This window comes from Chiloscyllium plagiosum, unplaced genomic scaffold, assembly GCF_037043375.1.
Source record: "Chiloscyllium plagiosum isolate Xiang-an unplaced genomic scaffold, Cpla_swu_hap1 HiC_scaffold_9, whole genome shotgun sequence".
Classification (NCBI taxonomy): domain Eukaryota; kingdom Metazoa; phylum Chordata; class Chondrichthyes; order Orectolobiformes; family Hemiscylliidae; genus Chiloscyllium; species Chiloscyllium plagiosum.
This window is the reverse complement of record NW_028270147.1, coordinates 99698721-99717064: the sequence shown is the minus strand read 5'-3', so window position 1 is coordinate 99717064 and position 18344 is coordinate 99698721. Positions and strand designations below refer to the sequence as shown.

Below are 18344 nucleotides of genomic sequence, written 5' to 3'. Positions count from 1 at the left end.
TTTTTGTCTTCCTTTGCAGTTCTTCATGTCTTCCTTCAGTTGCCTGAATTCTCACTCATATTCCCACATTCGAGTGTTCTCACCTTTCGTTTTCTGTTTTCTCTCACTTATTTTATCAGTGACGATGTATAAACAAGTGGGGACCTGTTCCATACTGAGCTGAATTCATCTTTAACCATCTCTCCATCTCATTGAGAGTCTGATCTGACAATTTTGGCTGACACCAATCTCTGTTGCATTCTGTTTTCTGGGAGGTGGGTGTCACTAGCATAGATCAGCATTTGTTACCCAAGACTAATTGTCCTTGAACTGCTGGCCTTGCTGTGGCCTCTCAGAAGGCAACTAAGAGTTAACCAGATTGCTGTGGGGCTGGGGTCACATGAAGTCCAGACTGGATAAGGCTGAGGCTGGACAGCAATCAGGGATCATTATTGTGGTCACCATTAATGAGGCTTGCTTTGTGATTTGAATTCAAATGCCAGCACTTGTCACTGGGGGAGATAGTACAGTTGGATATATTGTGGCAGGACCTCTGTTTTGAATCTCACCTGAAAGACAACAGCTCCCTCAGTTTTACAGTGTCAGCCTTGACTGTGTGTTCAACATAGGAATTAGGAGTGGGAGGAGGCAATTCAGCCCTTCGAGCCCGCTCCGCCATTTAACATGACCGTGGCTGATCTTATCCTGGTCCCAACTCCACTCTCCTGCCTGCTCCCCGTCGCTCTTTATCTCACTTTCCATCAGAAACACATCTTTCTTGAACCTGTTGATTGAGTCTGCCTCCACCGCACTCTGGGGCATTGAGTTTCACAAATTCACAACCCTCTGGGAGATGTAGTTTCTCCTCAGCTCAGTTTTGAACCGACCTCCTCTCACTCTATATTGATGACCTCTTGTTCCAGACTGTCCCGCAAGGGGGAGCATCTATTCAACATCCACCTTCTCAATCCCCTTTCCCATTTTCTACCCCTCAATCAGATCCCTCCACATTCTTTCGAACTCCAACGAGTACAAGTCCAAGCTATTTAACTGCTCCTCGTGGGACAGCCCTTTCATCCCTGGGATCAGTCTGGGGAACATCCTCTGAACAGCCTCCAGTGCTGAAGGACTCTATGATCAAAATAGACTCCCCAAAGCTTCTGAGACAGAGGTGACAGTGCTCCCACTGACCAGGTTCCAGTTTGTACAGGGCTCCGCTCTCAGCTGGATGGTTGGGAGTTGGAGCTGATTTTAAGCTGTATATTGGAGAGGAATAAACAACCTTTTTGATCAAAACCTCCTGAAATGTGAAGATAAAATTTATGAGTAATTCAGTCAATGATCTACTCAATTATTTTGACTCCTGGGGCCTGCTGAGTACTAAAACTCAGCATTTAGGGATTGCTGAGAAATATCTTCATTGACTTGGACATTAATTGTACTTTTCAGGTTCCGCAGTTTAATGAAGAGCCCAGAAGATTATAGCTTTGGGTTATTTCCCGATCTCATTGTTGCTGTCTACAAGGCTGTGAAGGACACAGAGTGGAAGAAATACTTTCCAAAAGAATAGAGGCTGCTCCTGTCTTCAAAGGGTTGCCATCTCTTGAGTGGATATGAGACAGAACCACATGCATGCTTCAGGGCGAGAATGGAAAGAAGGAACTTGCATTTGTATCACAGAATCCCGATAGTGTTGAAGTAGGCCATTCAGCCCATTGACTCCACACCGCCCCTCCGAAGGTCATTCTACCTAGAGCCCTATCCTATCTCTGTATTTTCCAATGGCTACTCCACAGAGCCTGCACATCCCTATACACTCTGGGCAATTTAGCACAGCTAATTTACCAGCCTGCTGATCTTTGGACTGTGGGAGGAAACTAGAGCACCCAGGGGAAGCCCACGCTGACACAGGGAGAATGTGCAGACTCCACAGAGACCTGCCTGAGGCAGGTACCTGGCGCTGTGAGGCAACAGTGCCAACCACTGACCCTCCATGCAGCCTATTATTGCTTGCTGTAATGTCTGCTTCGTGACTTGTAATGTGTTTTATTGTTTTAAATAAACCAACTCAGAGTTAATGGATTGATCATGGGACCAGTATCTTTAACATGTCACAGTGAAAGGCTGGAGAAAACACTGTGCAGATGAGGCCTATTGTACAAGCAGCTTAATCTGCAGGTAGAAAATACGAGCGACATCCTTCGATCGTGTAAAGGTGTATGAGGCAACATATGGGCAAGGAACAAAAGTAGGCCACTCGGTCCTTTGAACCTGCTCCCCCATTCGATAAGATTATGGTTGATCTGATTTTAACCTCAACTCTACATTCTCCAATAATGTTCCATCCCTTCAGTCATCAAGAATCTATCTACCTCTCCCTTAAAAATATCTAAAAGATTCTGCATCCACTGCCCTTTAAGAAGGGAATTCCAAAGACTGACAACTCTGAGAGTAAAAGCATGTTTCTGAATCTCTGTTTTGAATGGACTCTCCCTTAATTTTAAACTGTGATCCCTGGTTCTGGATTCTCCCACAAGAGGAAACATCCTTTCCACATCCACCCGGTCAAGGCCCCTCAGGATCTTGCATGTTTCAATGAAATCTTACAGTCAGTTTCCCCTCACAACACACCATAACGTTCTATAAGCTTACCTGATGACTTGCTGTACCTACACACTAACCTTCTGTGATTATTGCACAGAGACCCAGATATGGTTCTGGGGACGCAGGTTCAAATCCCACTGTGGCAGATTATGGAATTTGAATTCAATTAAAAAATCTGCAATTAAGAGTCTAATGATGACCATGAATCCATGTTGATTGTCAGGAAAACCCATCCGGTTCATTAAAGTCCTTTAGGGAAGGGAACTGCCATCCTTCCCTGGTCTGGCCTACATGGGAATCCAATCCTACAGCAATGTGGTTGACTGTTAACTGCCCTCTGGGGCAATTAGGGGTGGGCAATAAATGCTGTCCTAGTCAGGGATGTCCTTATCCCATGAATGAATTAAAAAGAAAAATCTGACTATAAATAATCAACATGAGGATTAATTGTAATTAATCCTTTGTAATTATTGAGCAGCCTTTGTTCCAAGCCCTCATTATCTCCTGATTTATTCTCTTTCCCACCATAAAGCTACTGTTAAGAAGCATGGAGACTATTCCTACCAGCTCTTGGATCTCTTCCCTATTTGTGCTGCTTTCCAGAACACAAGCATCTTCCTGCTCCAGCCTCCATTCCTCACCCTCACACTGTTCTCCCTCTCTCCACTCCTGACCTCTCACACTGTTCTGCAGCCTCCGCTCCTCATCCAGACCTGTTTAAGACCAGGGGTCATAAGATTAAGGTGAAAGTATTTTTTGACCCAGCGTGTGATAGGTATATGGAACATGCTGGCTGAGAGGGTGGTGCAGGCTGAAAATCTCACAACCTTTAAAAAACATTTGGATGAGCACTTTTATTTCCAGGACACAGTTGGCTCCAGACAACTGCGGGTAAATGGGATTAGTGTAGTTTAGTGTGTGGTGGTTGGCATTGACGTGGTGGGCCGTAGGGCCTATTTCTGTGCTGTATTACTCTTGAATCTTGGTCCCTAGCTCTGTGAGGCAGCAGTACTGTGTCGCCCATATTGAGGGAGGGCACACAACAAAATCAGCACAAGGGGCGATAAGAATTCAGCTCTTCCTGTTTTTGAAAACCCCACTATCACATCACTCAGTTAGCAAATTAAAACAAACGATGGGTTATAAGCACAGCTCCCTGCTGGGGTGGTGAAGGGGAGGTGTGGTCACTGGTCAGATAACAAAGACATAGGAACAGAAGGAGTGGACCCAATTAAAATGGAAGGGGAGTGGTGTGGGGGGAATCTGTGAATGGATACTTACCCATCTGACAGAGTGCCCTCCACCTGGCAATCTATTTTATGCAATGTAGAAACATAGAGGATAGAAGCAGGAGTAGGCCATTCGGCCCCTCCAGCCTGCTCTGCCATTCAATATGATTGTGGCTGATCATCGAGCACTATACTGTAATCCCTCCCTCGCCCATATCCCTTGATTCTTTAGCCACAAGAGCTATCTCTTCCTCCTTCTTGAAAACATAATGTTTTGGCCTCAACCACTTTCTGTGACAGAGAATTCCACAGGCTCACCACTCTCTGGGTGAAAACATTTTTCCTCATCTCTGTCCTATAGAGTTTACCTCTTAACCTTAAACTATGAGCCTGGTTCTGGACTCCCCCACCATTGGGAACATCCTTCCTCCATTTGACTTGTCTCGTCCTGTTCCAATTTTACAGCTTTCTCCAAGATTCCTTTCCTTCATTCTTCTAAACTCCAGTGAACACAATCCTCACCAACTCAACCTCTCCTTATACGTCAGTCCTGCCATCACAGAAATCAAATAGCATTCAGTAATTAATATTAATCAGCCCATTGTGGAATGTTGTGGAAATTAAATTGACTCAACTCAACTATTAGCAAGAGCAACCAAAAAGAGCTTTTTTTTAACCTCTGCATTGCAGAGGGACCACATGCACTTGACAAAAATGCCTTGTGCAAGGGCCCTGAGTATAATTCAGATATTCACCTTATACTGTTTCTTATCACACTCTCAAGGACAAAGACTGTGAAGATTTGAGTTGTTATTCTTTTCATTCCCTTGTTGTGGACATACTGTCCTTATATTTTTCTCTTGTTGAATGTTTACAAAGTTCCTCAGAGACAGGCTGTCTCTCGACTGCAGACTTCAGCAAAGTGTCAGAAAGTTTTAACTTTAGTAAAGCATTGTCTTTCAGATTTCAGAGTAAATGCATTTCAGAGTAAATGTTAATTTTGTTACTTTTCTATTACTTGGAAGACAGACTTTGTAGGTCAGGGTTAGAAGACAATCATTGCCGATTCTAAAATTCAGGCTTCGGTTGCAGTAATCTCAATGGAATCATTGGATACAATCTTATAACAGCAGAAAGATGGGAGGTGTAGATGGAGGGTGCAGACAGCGGTGTAGACAGTGGGTGTAGATGTTGGGTGTTCACAGAGGGACTAGACAGTGGCTGTGGATACTGGGTGCAGACAGTGGGTACAGACGGTGGTGCAGACCGAGGGTCCAGATGGTGGAAGCAGATGGTGTTGTAAACGGTCGTGTAGACATGAGCAAGACCTCGTGGTGACCACATGGGTGGCTGTGTGGAATCACACAAACAGCAGTCAGTGAGCCTGACACAGTCAGGGGCACCCCCTGGTGCTGAAGGTCATGCTGCTGCTGGCAAAGGTCACATTTCAACTGGCAGTGCACTCTCTCCCTACATACTCCCCTCTTGTCCCCACATGCCTCACTGCAACCCCTGGAGATTCCAGTCAGCACCCTGCACCCTCGCTCAGTCTCTATTGACCTTGCCTCCATTAGCCTTGACCCTCCTCCCAAGCACTTACTTGGGCCTTCACTGAAGCTTGAGCCATTCCCTCTTTGATGATGAGTTTGCCATCTTGGAACTGTCTAACCTGGTCACCATTAACCTATAGATTGATACAGCACATAAAAGGCCCTTTGGCCCATTGAGTCTGCACTGACATAACTACCGCTAAAGACACTCCAATCCCAATTTCCTGCACTTATCCCAAATCCTTGCATGTTATGATATTTAAATGTTGTAAGGTTTCCACCCTCCATTACCTTCCCTGACAGAGGGTTGTGTGTTTATAATTTATATCACGTCAGGCTCACGGAGTTTAACAAAAGCTCAACTATTTGTCCTCTTCTTTAATGTGCGGTATGGTGGTTCAGTGGTTAGCACTGCTGCCTCACAGCACCAGGGACCTGGGTTCGATTCCAGCCCATGGTGACTGTCTTTGTGGAGTTTGCACGCTCCCCCTGTGTCTGTGTGGGTTTCCTCTGTGTGCTCCAGTTTCCTCCCACAAACCAAAGATGTGCAGGTTAGGTGAATTGACCATTCTAAAATTGCCACTGTGATCAAGAATCTGTCAGTCAGGGGAGATGTTGTGTAAAAGGGTAGGTGAATGGGTCTCGGGAGTCTGTCTTCAGAGGGTTAGTGTTGGCTTGTTGGGCCAAATAGCCTGTTTCCACACTGTGACAGTCTGTGGATTCTGTGACAGTCCATTCCAGATTCCCATCTCCCAGAATGAAAATCTTATTTCCCAAATCTCATTTGTGATGTTCGTAATGAAACCATTCATTTTGTCTTGTCTCGTTTAGCTCTTGTGATCCTTGTTCGATAAATGTTTTTTTCCCAATAAAATATGAGTTCCTTGATGGGCTGTTAACCTTGTCCAATCAGGGAGCCCTGGCTGACAGATTAAAAAAGGGAATCTCAGAAGGACTGATACTCTGGGACCTGACTCTGAATAATAACCTGCCAACCAACCCCCTCCTTCTGTCACCCTCAATCTCCCCATGCTTACTCTTGATGCCCCTTTGATACAGCCTGTGCTGCCTTTGGGAGAGGTTGGCCTTCCCTCCATTCCTGATGAAGAGCTTATGCCCAAACCATTGATTATCCTGCTCCTCGGATGCTGCCTGACCTGCTGTGGTTTCCCAACAACACACTTTTGACTCTGATCTCCACCATCTGCAGTCTTCACTTTCTCCTTCCCTCCAGCACCCAGGAAAGTGGATATCATCCCAGAGGAGCATAGTCCCACTCGCTCATTACAGACAGAGATGACTGGTGGTGTGTTTAACCCGAGGGTCACCACAGCTGAGGCAGGGGGAGTGAAGGTGGCACCTTCATGGTAGTAGCACCCTTCATTAATCCACTGCAATCCCTCTTGGAGCTGCAAGAATTCAACCTCACTCACTGCTCTCCTCCCTGTGAGGCAATATTGCTGTATCTAGTTTTGAGCTAATTGACCATTGAAATACGACTATGGCTAGTCAGCATTGGCTGAGCAGACAACCACTACTGCAATGACCCCGGCTCCAGAAAGTCCCCTTGTAATTGGGGAGCACATTAGGCAACACAGTGTGCACTGCCTCTGAAATCCCTCCCTTACTGAGAATACACTCTCAGTATTCATCTTTCTCAGCTGCCATCTCAATTTCACTGTAAATTCTGTGAACTATGATCCTGCCCCACTAGCTGCCTGATGAAGGAGCAGTGCTCCGAAAGCTTGTACTTCCAAAGAAACCTGTTGGATTATAACCTGGTGTTGTGTGATTTTTAACTTTGGCCACCTCAATGAGCTGCCATCTCAGACTGAATTGTTTTTCTTCCGAGATTTGACAACATTAAAGCCTAATCTTCAATCCCGATCACAAAGCCCATTCTCTACCCATCACTCAGAGACAAATACCTCACAGACAACACCTACAGGCAGCACAGAGTAACACACTCCCACACATCGAGATACAAAGTTAAAAATCACACAACACCTGGTTATCCAACAGATTTAATTGGAAGCACACTAGCGTTCGGAGCGCCACTCCATCATCAAGTGGTTGTGGAGGACCCTCCCTTGATGAAGGAGCGGCGCTCCGAAAGCTAGTGTGCTTCTAATTAAACCTGTTGGACTATAACCTGGTGTTGTGAGATTTTTAACTTTGTACACCCCAGTCCAACACCGGCATCTCCAAATCATTGCACTGCCTACAGCCAGTGCAGAATAACACACACACACACACACACAGACATACACACACACACACACACACACAGACACACACACACACAGACACCTACAGGCAACACTGAGTAACACATACACTCAGAGAGTCAGGCAGCACTGAGTAACATGCTCACACTCCATGCTGCCTGTAGGTGTCTCTCTGAATAACACTCCCACACTCAGAGTGACACCTACAGGCAGCATTATGTAATACACCTGCATCAGAGGGACACGCAGCCTGCAGTGTCAGTGATTGGCCTCAGATCATTTCAGGTATAACACAGCATGCAGCAAAGAGTGCAGAGTGCAATCCCAGCACCTGAGCCTGGACCACAGAGTGAAGAGGGAATGCCTAAGATTGTAATTATTGAGTCCTAACAGCTTTCTGTTTCTAGGTAAAAACAAGGACTGCAGATGCTGGAAACCAGAGGCTAGAACAGAGTGGTGCTGGAAAAGCACAGCAGGTCAGGCAGCATCCGAGGAGCAGGAAAATCAACGTTTCGGGCAAAAGCCCTTCATCAGGAGTAGAGGCAGGATGCCTGCAGAGTGGAGAGATAAATGAGAGGGGGTTGGGAAGAAAATAGCATAGAGTACAATAGGTGAATGGGGTGGGGATGGAGGTGATAGGTCAGAGAGGATGGTGGGGGAAGGTAGCAAAGAGTACAATAGGTGAATGGAGGTGGGGATGGAAGTGATAGGTCAGAGAGGAGGGTGGAGTGGATAGGACAAAAGGAAGATAAGCAAGTAGGACAGGTCATGAGGATGGTGCTGAGCTGAAAGGTTGGAGCTGGGGTGAGGTGGGGGAAGGAGAAATGAGGAAGCTGGTGAAATCCACATTGATGCCATGGGATTGAAGTGTTCCGAGGTGAAAGATGAGGCGTCACGGAGGGAACGGTTTTTGCGGAAAGCAGGAATGGGTGGGGAGGGAAATATATCCCCGGTGGAGTCCGTTTGGAGGTGGCAGAAATGTCGTCAGATGATGTGGTTTATGCGAAGGTTGGTAGGGTGGAAGGTGAGCACCAGGGGCGTTCTGTCCTTGTTATGGTTGGAGGGGTGGGGTTTGAGGGCAGAGGGGTGGGATGTGGACGAGATGCATTGGAGCGCATCTTTGACCACGTGGGGAGGGAAATTGCGGTCTCTAAAAAAGAAGGCCATCTGGTGTGTTCTGTGGTGGAACTGGTCCTCCTGGGAGCAAATATGGCGGAGGTGGAGGAATTGGGAATACGGGATGGCATTTTTGCAAGAGGGAGGTTGGGAAGAGGTGGGTTTGTAAAAAATGTCAGTGTCAAGTTGGTCATCATTAATGGAGATCGAGTGGTCCAGGAAGGGGAGGGAGGTGTCAGAGATGGTCCAGGTGGTCATTAATGGAGATCTGTTTGGAATCTTGTAACCTCCAATGATTCCAGATCAAAGGGATCATTGAAAGTGATTGATGATTGGCTGTCAGTATGCTCTACAACGGATGTGTCATTTATTGACAGGCCAAGTAGCCAATTGTGACAATGTCATGCTGAAATGCAGGCAATCAGCTGAATGGAATGGTCAATCTCCAAAGCACACAGAGACAGAGACTGAATCTTCTTCATCTTTACTCCCTTTTCCAGACTGACATTGACAGAAAACAGACTGCAATTAACAGCCCAGACAGAGGAAGCTGCAAACATTCACAGCCACATTGGAGCTTGAGGAAAACACTTGTGGAGATTTTCTCAATACCATGAGAATCCTGTCCCTTCAAACAGTGAAAAACCCTTAAATTGGAACTGGCGGCTGAGCAGGAAGGAGATCTGGTTTACTGAAGCAGAGACTTCTGAGGTTCACATTGTTTTGTACAGTTGACAGTCTTCAGCAACTTCCAGAGATTTTACTTGGCATCACAAGTCAACTCTGTCCCCATGAAAAACTCCCAGAACAGGGACAGCATGGGGTTTGACAAAGTGTAAAGCTCTATCTACAGTGTCCCAATGAAATTCCATAACCCCTGAAGCTCAGAAATGTCTCTGAGCCAGTCCTGAGAAGGAAGAGAGTTGAAATTCAGTGCTGACAATGACCTTTGTCCTGCCAGCTCAGCCCTGTTCTAGTTAAAGTTATGTCTCCTCTGTGGACTGTCTCAAACACTCTACACACATTCTGATCTCCTGATGCTCTTGCTGAGGGGAGAGGGGAGGGTCACATGGGTGAGGGCACAGGAGAAGCGAGCGTTGGACTCCCAGTCAGACCCAGAGAGAGTCAGCAGGCTGCTGACACTGTAGGTGCTGTCCGAAGCTCGTAGGTAGTTGCTGGTCTGAACCCCGTCCAAAATGACTGCACCGTCCTTCTTCCACTGCACCTCCAGCTCATCGGGATAGAAGTGATTGGCAAGGCACACCAAGGTGGCAGTGCCCTTGGCATTGACCTGCTCCGAGGAGGGGGGCAGCAGGGTCAGCTTGGCTGAGAGTTTTCACGGCCTGAAACACAAGAGAAACAATTTTAATCCCTGCCTTTCAAAGGGATTTTAACTCTCTGAACATTCACTGGCAAAACAATCCGTTTGAACATTTGTAGCCAATACCTAACAAACCCCATAAATAAACAGGCATTGTTCAAATTGCTTCTCGGGATGTGAGTGTCACTGATAGGATCAGCATTTATTGCCCATCCCTAATCACCCAGAGGGCAGTTTAGAGTCAACCACATTGCTGTGGGTCTGGAGTCACATGGTAAAGATGGCAGTTTCCTTCCCTAAGGGACATCAGGGAATCAGACGGCTTTTTCCTGACAATCAACAATCGTTTCATGGTCATTATTAGACACTTAATTGCATTTTTTTTTATTGAATTCACATTCCACCATCTGCTCTGGCAGGATTCTAACCCTGGTCCCCAGAACATTAATCTGGATCTCTGGATGAACAGCTCAGCAATAGTACCATGAAATCGTCACCTCTATCTTATTTTTAGTTGAGAGTGAAAGCAAGAAGTTTGTTTCTGAACAGGGTGATGAGGAAAAGCACAACTGAAAGACTCCCAGTTCATCCCAAAAAAGGTTAGTTCCTTGAAAGTGGAGTTGCAGGTAGGTAGGGGGGTGACGAAGTCATTTGGTTTGCTTTCCTTTATTGGGCAGTGCATTGAGTATTGGAGTTAGGAGCTGTTGCACCTGTATAGGACATTATTTTGGCCCCTTTTGGAATACTGTGTGGAATTCTGGCCTCCCTGCTGTAGGAAAAATGTTGGGAACCTTAAAATGGTTCAGAAAAGATTTCCAAGGATGTTGCCAAGTTGGAGGGTTGGAGCGATCGGGAGAGGCTGAATAGACTAAGGCTATTTTCTCTGATCGCTGGAGGCTGAGGGATGACCATATCGAGGTTTCTAACATCATCGGGGGCATTGATCAAGTGAAACAAGAAGATATTTTGGTCAGAGTGAAGGAGTCCAGAACTAGAGGGCATAGGTGGAAAGTATCAGGAGAACGATCTAAACGGGAACTGAGGCATAACCTTTTCCTACCGAGGGTGGTACATTTTTGGAATGAGCTGCCAGAGGAAGTGGTGGAGGCTGGTATGATAACATTTAAAAGGCATTTGGATGGGTATATGAATAGGAAGGGTTTAGAAGGTTATGGGCCAAATGCTGACAAATGGGACTAGATTAATTTAGGTTAGCTGGTCGGCATGGATGAGTTGGACAGAAGGGTCTGTTTCTGTGCTGTACAGCTCTCTGGCTCTAATTGTGTTTCAATCAAGCCCTCAGCACCTCAGACTCTCCCAAAAGTTACATTTTGTTTGAAAACCAGTCAAGTTTGCAATGTCAGGAAAGGGGCTGACAATTTCTACACAGCAAGATCCCACTGGAAGCAATGAGATCAAAGAGCATTCTTCATGATTTTGGTTCAAGGATAAATATTGTCCTGAACTCAACCCAAAGAGAAAGGAATTTGGTTCAGTTGGATGGAAAATGAGAAAATGGAAGGTAAAGGAGAAGGTAGGATTGCTGGTTAGTGATGGGATTGATTGTTAACAGAAAATAAAAGGAAGGGATGGAATTTTTGAATATCAAAGGGATCATAAAAGTGCAGGGAAAATCGATAGATTAAACTTAAAGACTTTGAGTCTAAAAGCACGAAGCATTCCGAGTAAGATAGAAAACTGATGTCACAGATCAAGGTAAATTGAGTTTCCAAGGAATTTAAACTAAAGTGGAGGAGGCCTCAGGAGAGATTATTCAAGATTCTAGAAGATGTAAAAGGACAGAGAGTGTGGAAAGGATCAGGTATCAAACGTAAAGCACAGCAGATAAGGGGACAATGATGGGAAGGAGGGCAGTCAATGCAGGACTGAGGGTGTTGTACTTAAATACACACAGTATTCACAATGAGCTTGTCGTGTAGATTGAAACTGGCAGGTACGATGTTGTGGGTATCACAGAGACATGGCTGTAAGGGGATCCGGGCTGGGAACTAAATATCCAAGGATCCATGTCCTATCAAAAGGACAGGCAGATGGGCAGAGGGGCAAGAGTTGCATTGTTAGTAAGAAATTAAATTAAATCAATAGCAAGAAGTGATACAGTCAGAAGGTGTAGAATCTGTGTGGGGAGAGTTGAGGAACCCAAGAAATAAAGAATCTGATGCAAGTTATGTTCAGGTCTCCAAGCAGTAATCAGGGTGTGGGGAAGGAAATCAATCAGGAGACAGAAAAGGGTAAAAACAATGACTACAGATGCTGGAAACCAGATTCTAGATTAGAGTGGTGCTGGAAAAGCACAGCAGTTCAGGTAGCGTCCGACGAGCAGTAAAATCAACGTTTCGGGCAAAAGCCCTTCATCAGGAATAGAGGCAGACAACCTGAAGGGTGGAGAGAAAAGTGAGAGGAGGGTGGGGGTGGGGAGAAAGTAGCATAGAGTACAACAGGGGGTGGGAGGATGGAGTGGATAGGTGGAAAAGAAGATAGGCAGGTAGGACAAGTTATGGAGACAGTGCTGAGCTGGAAGTTTGGAACTGGAGACAGAAAAGCCAAATACAAAATGTTGTGGCGGACTTCAATGGATAGGTGGACTGGGTAGCGCATCTGAACAAAAGGATTTCATGGAATGTCTATGAGATGGTTTTTGAAACAGCTTATGGTTGATCATTTGGAACAGGCAGTTTTGGATTCAGTGATGTGTAATGAGGCAAACTTGGTTAGTGAGCTGAAGATGAAAGTATCTCTCTGGATAAGTGACCATAATATGATAGAATTCCCCCTGTAGTTTGAGAGGGAGAAGCTGCAATCAGATGGAACAGTATTTCAATTGAGTAAAGGTAAGTACAAAGACATGAGGAAGGAGTTGACCAGAGTTGATTGGAAGGGGAGCCGAGCAGGTAAGATGGTGGGGCAGCAAACAGCAGAGTTTCTGGGCGTAATTATGGAAGCAGAGCAGGAATTCCTTCTGGAAAAGAAGAAACAGACTAAGGGGAGGACAATGCAACCATGGCTGATGAGGGAGGTCAAGGACAGCATAAAAGCAAAAGGAAGAGGCATAGAATGTGGTGGAAAATAGTGGGAAGCCAAAGGATTAGGAAGTCTTTAAAAACCTGTAGAGGATAACTAAAAAAAAACATTCAGGGTACAGAAGGTGAAATGTGGGGGAAAGCAAACCAGTAATATAAAAGAAGATTGCAAGAGTTTCATCAGATATATAAAAATGAAGAGGGAGGCAGAAATAGACATTGGAAAAAGAATAATAGGAAAATGAAGAAAAAGCCGAGGAATTGAATCCATACATTACATCAGTCTGCACAATGGAAAACACCAGTAATGTCCCAGTACTTCAAGACTGTCGGGGGCAGAGGGGAGTGTAGTGGCCATCACTAAGGAGGAGGTACTGGGGAAGCTGAAAGGTCTGAATGTGGATAACTCACACAGACTAGATGAACTACACCAGTGTGTTCTGAAGGAGATCACTGAGGAGATTGTGGGGACATTGGTGATGGTCTTTCAGGAATCAATGGAGTCAGGGTGTGGAGGTATTTTCTAAATAAGGAAAGCCTTTGGAGATCTAAAGCACAAAACTCATTCAGGTTTCTCTTAAGGTTAACAGGCAGGTGCAGTTTGTGCTTGGGAAAGCAAATGAAATGTTAGCATTCATTTCAATATGGCTAGAATACAAGGGCAGAGATGTACTGCTGAGGCTGTGTAAGGCTCTGGTCAGACTGAATTTGGAATATTGTGAGCAGATTTGGGACCCATATTCTATGAAACAATGTGCTGGCATTGAAGGGGTTTACAAGAACGATCCTGGGGATGAAGGGCTTGTCATATGAGGCATGGTTGAGGACTCTGGGTCTGTACTTGATGGAGTTTAGAAGGATGAGGAGGGACCTTATTGAAATTTACAGAATACTGATCAGCCTGGATAGAGTGGATGCAGAGAAGATGTTTCCAAATACAGGACAGACTCGGTAACCAAGGCACAGCCTCAGAATGAAGGGCCGACCCTTTCGAGCTGAGATGAGGAGGAATTTCTTCAGCCAGAGGGTGGGGAATCTGTGGAACTCATTGTTACAGAGGGCAGTGGAGGCCAAGTCACTGAGTGTATTTAAGACAGAAATAGATAGGTTCATGATTGTTAAGTGGATGGAAAGTTCCTGTGGAGCAGGCAGGAGAATGGGGTGAGAAACATATCTGCCAAGATCAAATGGCAGAGCAGATTCCATGGGCTGAATGGCTGATTTCTGCTCCTATTTCTTAAAGTCGTCTGGAGAGTTTCCCCAAACCCCTGGAACACTGAACCCACTGGACTGTGAGCCCTGCTGGAGCTGTTTGTCATCAGAACTCTGCAAAGAGATAATCCAAGAGTGGAAAGAGTGTGCATCCATGTGGGAACTTCAGAATGTTTATCCGCTCCTGGAATACCATGAGTACAGGAAGTGTGGTCAGTGACAGCAGTTGGAGCTCCGGGTTTCGGAGCTTGAGCAGCAGCTGGTGTCAGTGCCGAGTGTCCGTGAGGCTGAGAGCTCCGTGGAGAGCACATTTCTAGATGTGGTCACTCTGCAGCTTCAGAGTATGCAGGGAGAAAGGGAATGGGGGAGCAGCAGACAGTCCAAAAGGACTATGCCGCTAGTACAGAAATCGCCTGAGTGCATCCCACTCTCCAACCAGGATTCAGTTAAGAATCCTGATGAGAATGATGAGAATGGGGGTCTTTAGTTTCTGAATATAGTTTGGAGTAGCAGCAGTGTAATGGGCAGAGAGGGGCCAGAGTTGCGAGAGTGTGTTCAGATGAATTTTCAGGAGGCATCGGTGGCTCAGTGGCGGCTCCGGTGGGGCAGCACGGTGGCTCAGTGGTTAGCACTGCAGCCTTACAGTACCAGGGTCCCAGGTTCGATTCCAGCCTTGGATGAGTGGAGTTTGCACATTCTCCCTATGTCTGCATGGGTTTCCTCCGGGTGCTGTGGTTTCCTCCCATGGTCCAAAGATGTGCAGGTCAGGTGAATTGTCCATGCTAAATTGTCCATAGTGTTCGTTGCATTACAGAGAGGGAAAAGGGTCTGGGTGGGTTACTCTTCAGAGGATCAGTGTGGACTTGTTGGGCCAAAGGGCCTGTTTCCACACTGTAGAGAATCTAATCTAATTATTGGCAGCGAAGAAGGCTGTCTAAGAATACAATGGAATCTTGACCAACTGGGCCAGTGGGCTGAGGAATGGCAGATGGAGTTTAATTCAGATAAATGTGAGTGCTGTATTTTGGTAAGACACAAGATGGGTGAGATCCCAAACAAATATTTCAGGTCAGTATTTATTGTGGAGAAAGCTAGGGAATTTGGAAAAATAGTGATGACTTGAAAAGAGACCACACACAAATGAGGAGACGCAAACGATCTTAAAACACATAAAGATAGATAAATCCTCGGACCTGATCATGTGTATCCCAGAACATTGTGGGAAACTAGGGAAGAGATTGCTGGGCCCCTTGCTGAGATATATGTATCACTGACAACCATGGGTAAGGAGCTGGAGAACCAGAGAGGTTTGCTAATGTTATGCCATTATTTGAGAAAGACTGTAAGGAAAAGCCAGGGAACTATAGACCAGTGAGCCTGATGTCAGTGCTGGGTAACATGTTGGAGTGGATTCTGTGGGATAGGATTTACATTCTTTGGATAATCAATGTGGTTCAATGCATAGGAATTCATGTCTCCTGAATTTGATTGAGAAGGTGACAAAGAAGATTGATGAAGGCAGAACAGTAAACATTGTCTATATGGACTTTAGTAAAGTGTTTGACAAGGTTCCACATGATAGACTGGTTAGTAAGGTTAGACCACATGGGATCCAGAGGAAGTGAGCCATTGGGGTAAAAAAATTGGACTGAAGATATGAGACAGAGAGTGGTGGTAAAGGGTTGTTTTTCAGACTGGAGATCTGTGAATAGCTGTGTGCCACAGGCATTGGTGTTGGGTTCACTGCTTTTGTCATTTAAAGATATGATTTGGATGTGAATATAGGAGTTTCAGTAAGTTTGTAGAGGACATCAAAATTGGTGGGACAGTGGATAGTGAAGAAAATCATCTCAGAGTACAGCGGGACATTGATCAGATGGGGCAATGGGCAGAGGTGTGGCAAATGGAGTTCAGTTTAGATAAATGTTAGATGTTGCATTTTGGAAAGGCAAACCGGGGCAGGAGTTATACAGTTAATGGTAGGGCCCTGTGGAGTATTGCTGAACAAAGAGACCTAGGGGTGAAGATGCAGGTGCATTATTCCTTGAAAGTGGGTCACAGGTAGACAGGTTGATGAAGAAGGTGTTGGGTATGCTTGCCTTTATTGGTCACTGCATTGAGTACAGGAGGTGGGACATCATGGTGCAGCTGAATAGGAGATTGGTGAGGCCACTTTGGGAATAATGTGAACAATTCTGATCATTCTGCGATAGGAAGGATGTTGTTAAACTTAAAAAGCTGCAGAAAAGATTCACAAGGACATGGCCAGGAATTGGAGGGTTTGAGCTACAGGGAAAGGCTGAAGAAACTGGGGCTATTTCCCCTGCAGCATTCAAGGCTGAGGGATGGCCTTATAGATGTGTTTCCACACTGTAATGTAATCTAATCTAAATCTAACCTAAAAAACCATGAGGGGCATGGACAGGGTGCATATCCAAGGTCTTTTCCTTGGGAAAGGGAGTCCAAAACAAGATGGCGTAGGTTTAAGGTGAGAGGCAAAAGATTCAAAAGGGACCTGAGGGTAACTTGTCACACAGAGGGTGGTATGTGTATGGATCGAGTTGCCAGAGAAAGTGTTGGAGGCAGATGCAATTACAGCATTTAAAATACATTGGGATGGGTACATGGATAGGAAGGGTTTAGAGGGATGTAAGCTAAATGCTGGCAAATGGGATGAGGTCAGTTTAGAATATCTGGTTAGCATGGACAAGTTGAACTGAAAGGTCTGTTTCCATGCTGTATGAATCCAGGACAATGAGAGGCTGGAAAAGCTGAGACTTTTTACTCTGATGTGTAAGAGTCTGAGGAGTGACCTCGTAAAGGTTTATAAAATCATGAGGGACATAGAAAATGTGAATAATTCAGGAAGGAGGTGACGTTTTGTAGAAATGGCAAAAAATATTCCCAAAGATCATTTCAGGGATGAGGAACATCAGTTATGAAGTTTGATTGGAGAATTTGGGACTGTCTTCTTTGGAGAAGGCTGAGAGGAGATTTGTTCGAGGAATTAAAACCAGGAGGGGCCTGGACAGAGTAAATAGGGAGAAAATGTTCCCAAGTGAGAAAGGATTGTGACCGAGAGACCGCAGATTGAAAGTAATTGAGAAAAGTAACAAAAGTGAGATGGGGAACAACATTTTCAGCCAATGAGTGGTTAAGGTGTGGAATGCACTGCCTGAGAGTGTGGAGGAGGCAGCTTCAATTGAAACATTCCGAAGGGAATGAGACGGTTATTCCAAAAAGGAACAATGTGCAGGGTGACAGGGAGAAGGCAGGAGAATGACACTCAGTCAATTGCTCATTCAGAGAGCCAGTACACACAGGATGGACAGAATGGCCTCCTTGTGCACTGTAACAGTTCTGTGATTGTGTGATTGAGCAGAGTTAAAGCTGGGGGAGGTGGGAGCTCGGTGTCTCACTGTGCTGCTGCTGCTGCTGCTGCTGCTGCTGCTGCTGAGGTCAGTGAGATCAGAGACTGGGACAGGGAGCCAGAGCTCACATCAAACTCTGCCTGTGTCCGTCACACTGAGACTGGCAGGAGGCTACTCACTGATTTCACTCCATGCTGCAGGAATGGGACCACAGGCTGCAAATGGACAGAGCTCCTCCACACGGTGAGTAAAACTGACTGACTTATATCTTGCTGCTTAAAGGGGGCAATGGAACGAAAGAAATACAGCTGGACACCCTGTTAGACACAGTGCTCCTCAATCAACCATTTCATTCACTGCAGCTCCCCACTAACACCTTCAACAATTCAGCATTTGTGTTTTAGAAAGTGTATTTCACTATTGACAGGGTTAATAACATATAGGGGGGGCTGCTATACTGCTGACAGTAATAGTCAGCGACATCCTCATTCTGAACGTTGCTGATTTTCAGGGTGAAACTGGTCCCTGATCCACTGCCGGTGAATCGATCGGAGACTCCTGTGAATCGATATGTTGCTTGATAGATCAGGAGAGAGGGTTTCTGACCTTCTCGCTGCTGGTACCAGGAAAGCTCATTGCTAACAGATTGACTGGCCATACAGGTGATGATTGCAGTCTGGCCCAGTCCCACTG

At 45.6% G+C, this 18344-nt stretch overlaps 1 long non-coding RNA gene and 1 pseudogene across 1 annotated transcript in view; both read right to left on the bottom strand.

Annotated features, from left to right (window-relative positions):
- The window catches only part of LOC148149211 (centrosome-associated protein 350-like), a 741086-nt pseudogene that overhangs the window by 189367 nt on the left and 533375 nt on the right, over positions 1-18344 (bottom strand).
- Positions 9181-18344, bottom strand: part of LOC148149213 (uncharacterized) — a 44359-nt gene continuing 35195 nt past the window's right edge. The window contains exon 3 of the long non-coding RNA XR_015758225.1: positions 9181-10049. This is a non-coding gene — a long non-coding RNA (uncharacterized LOC148149213). The remainder of the gene's footprint in view (positions 10050-18344) is intronic.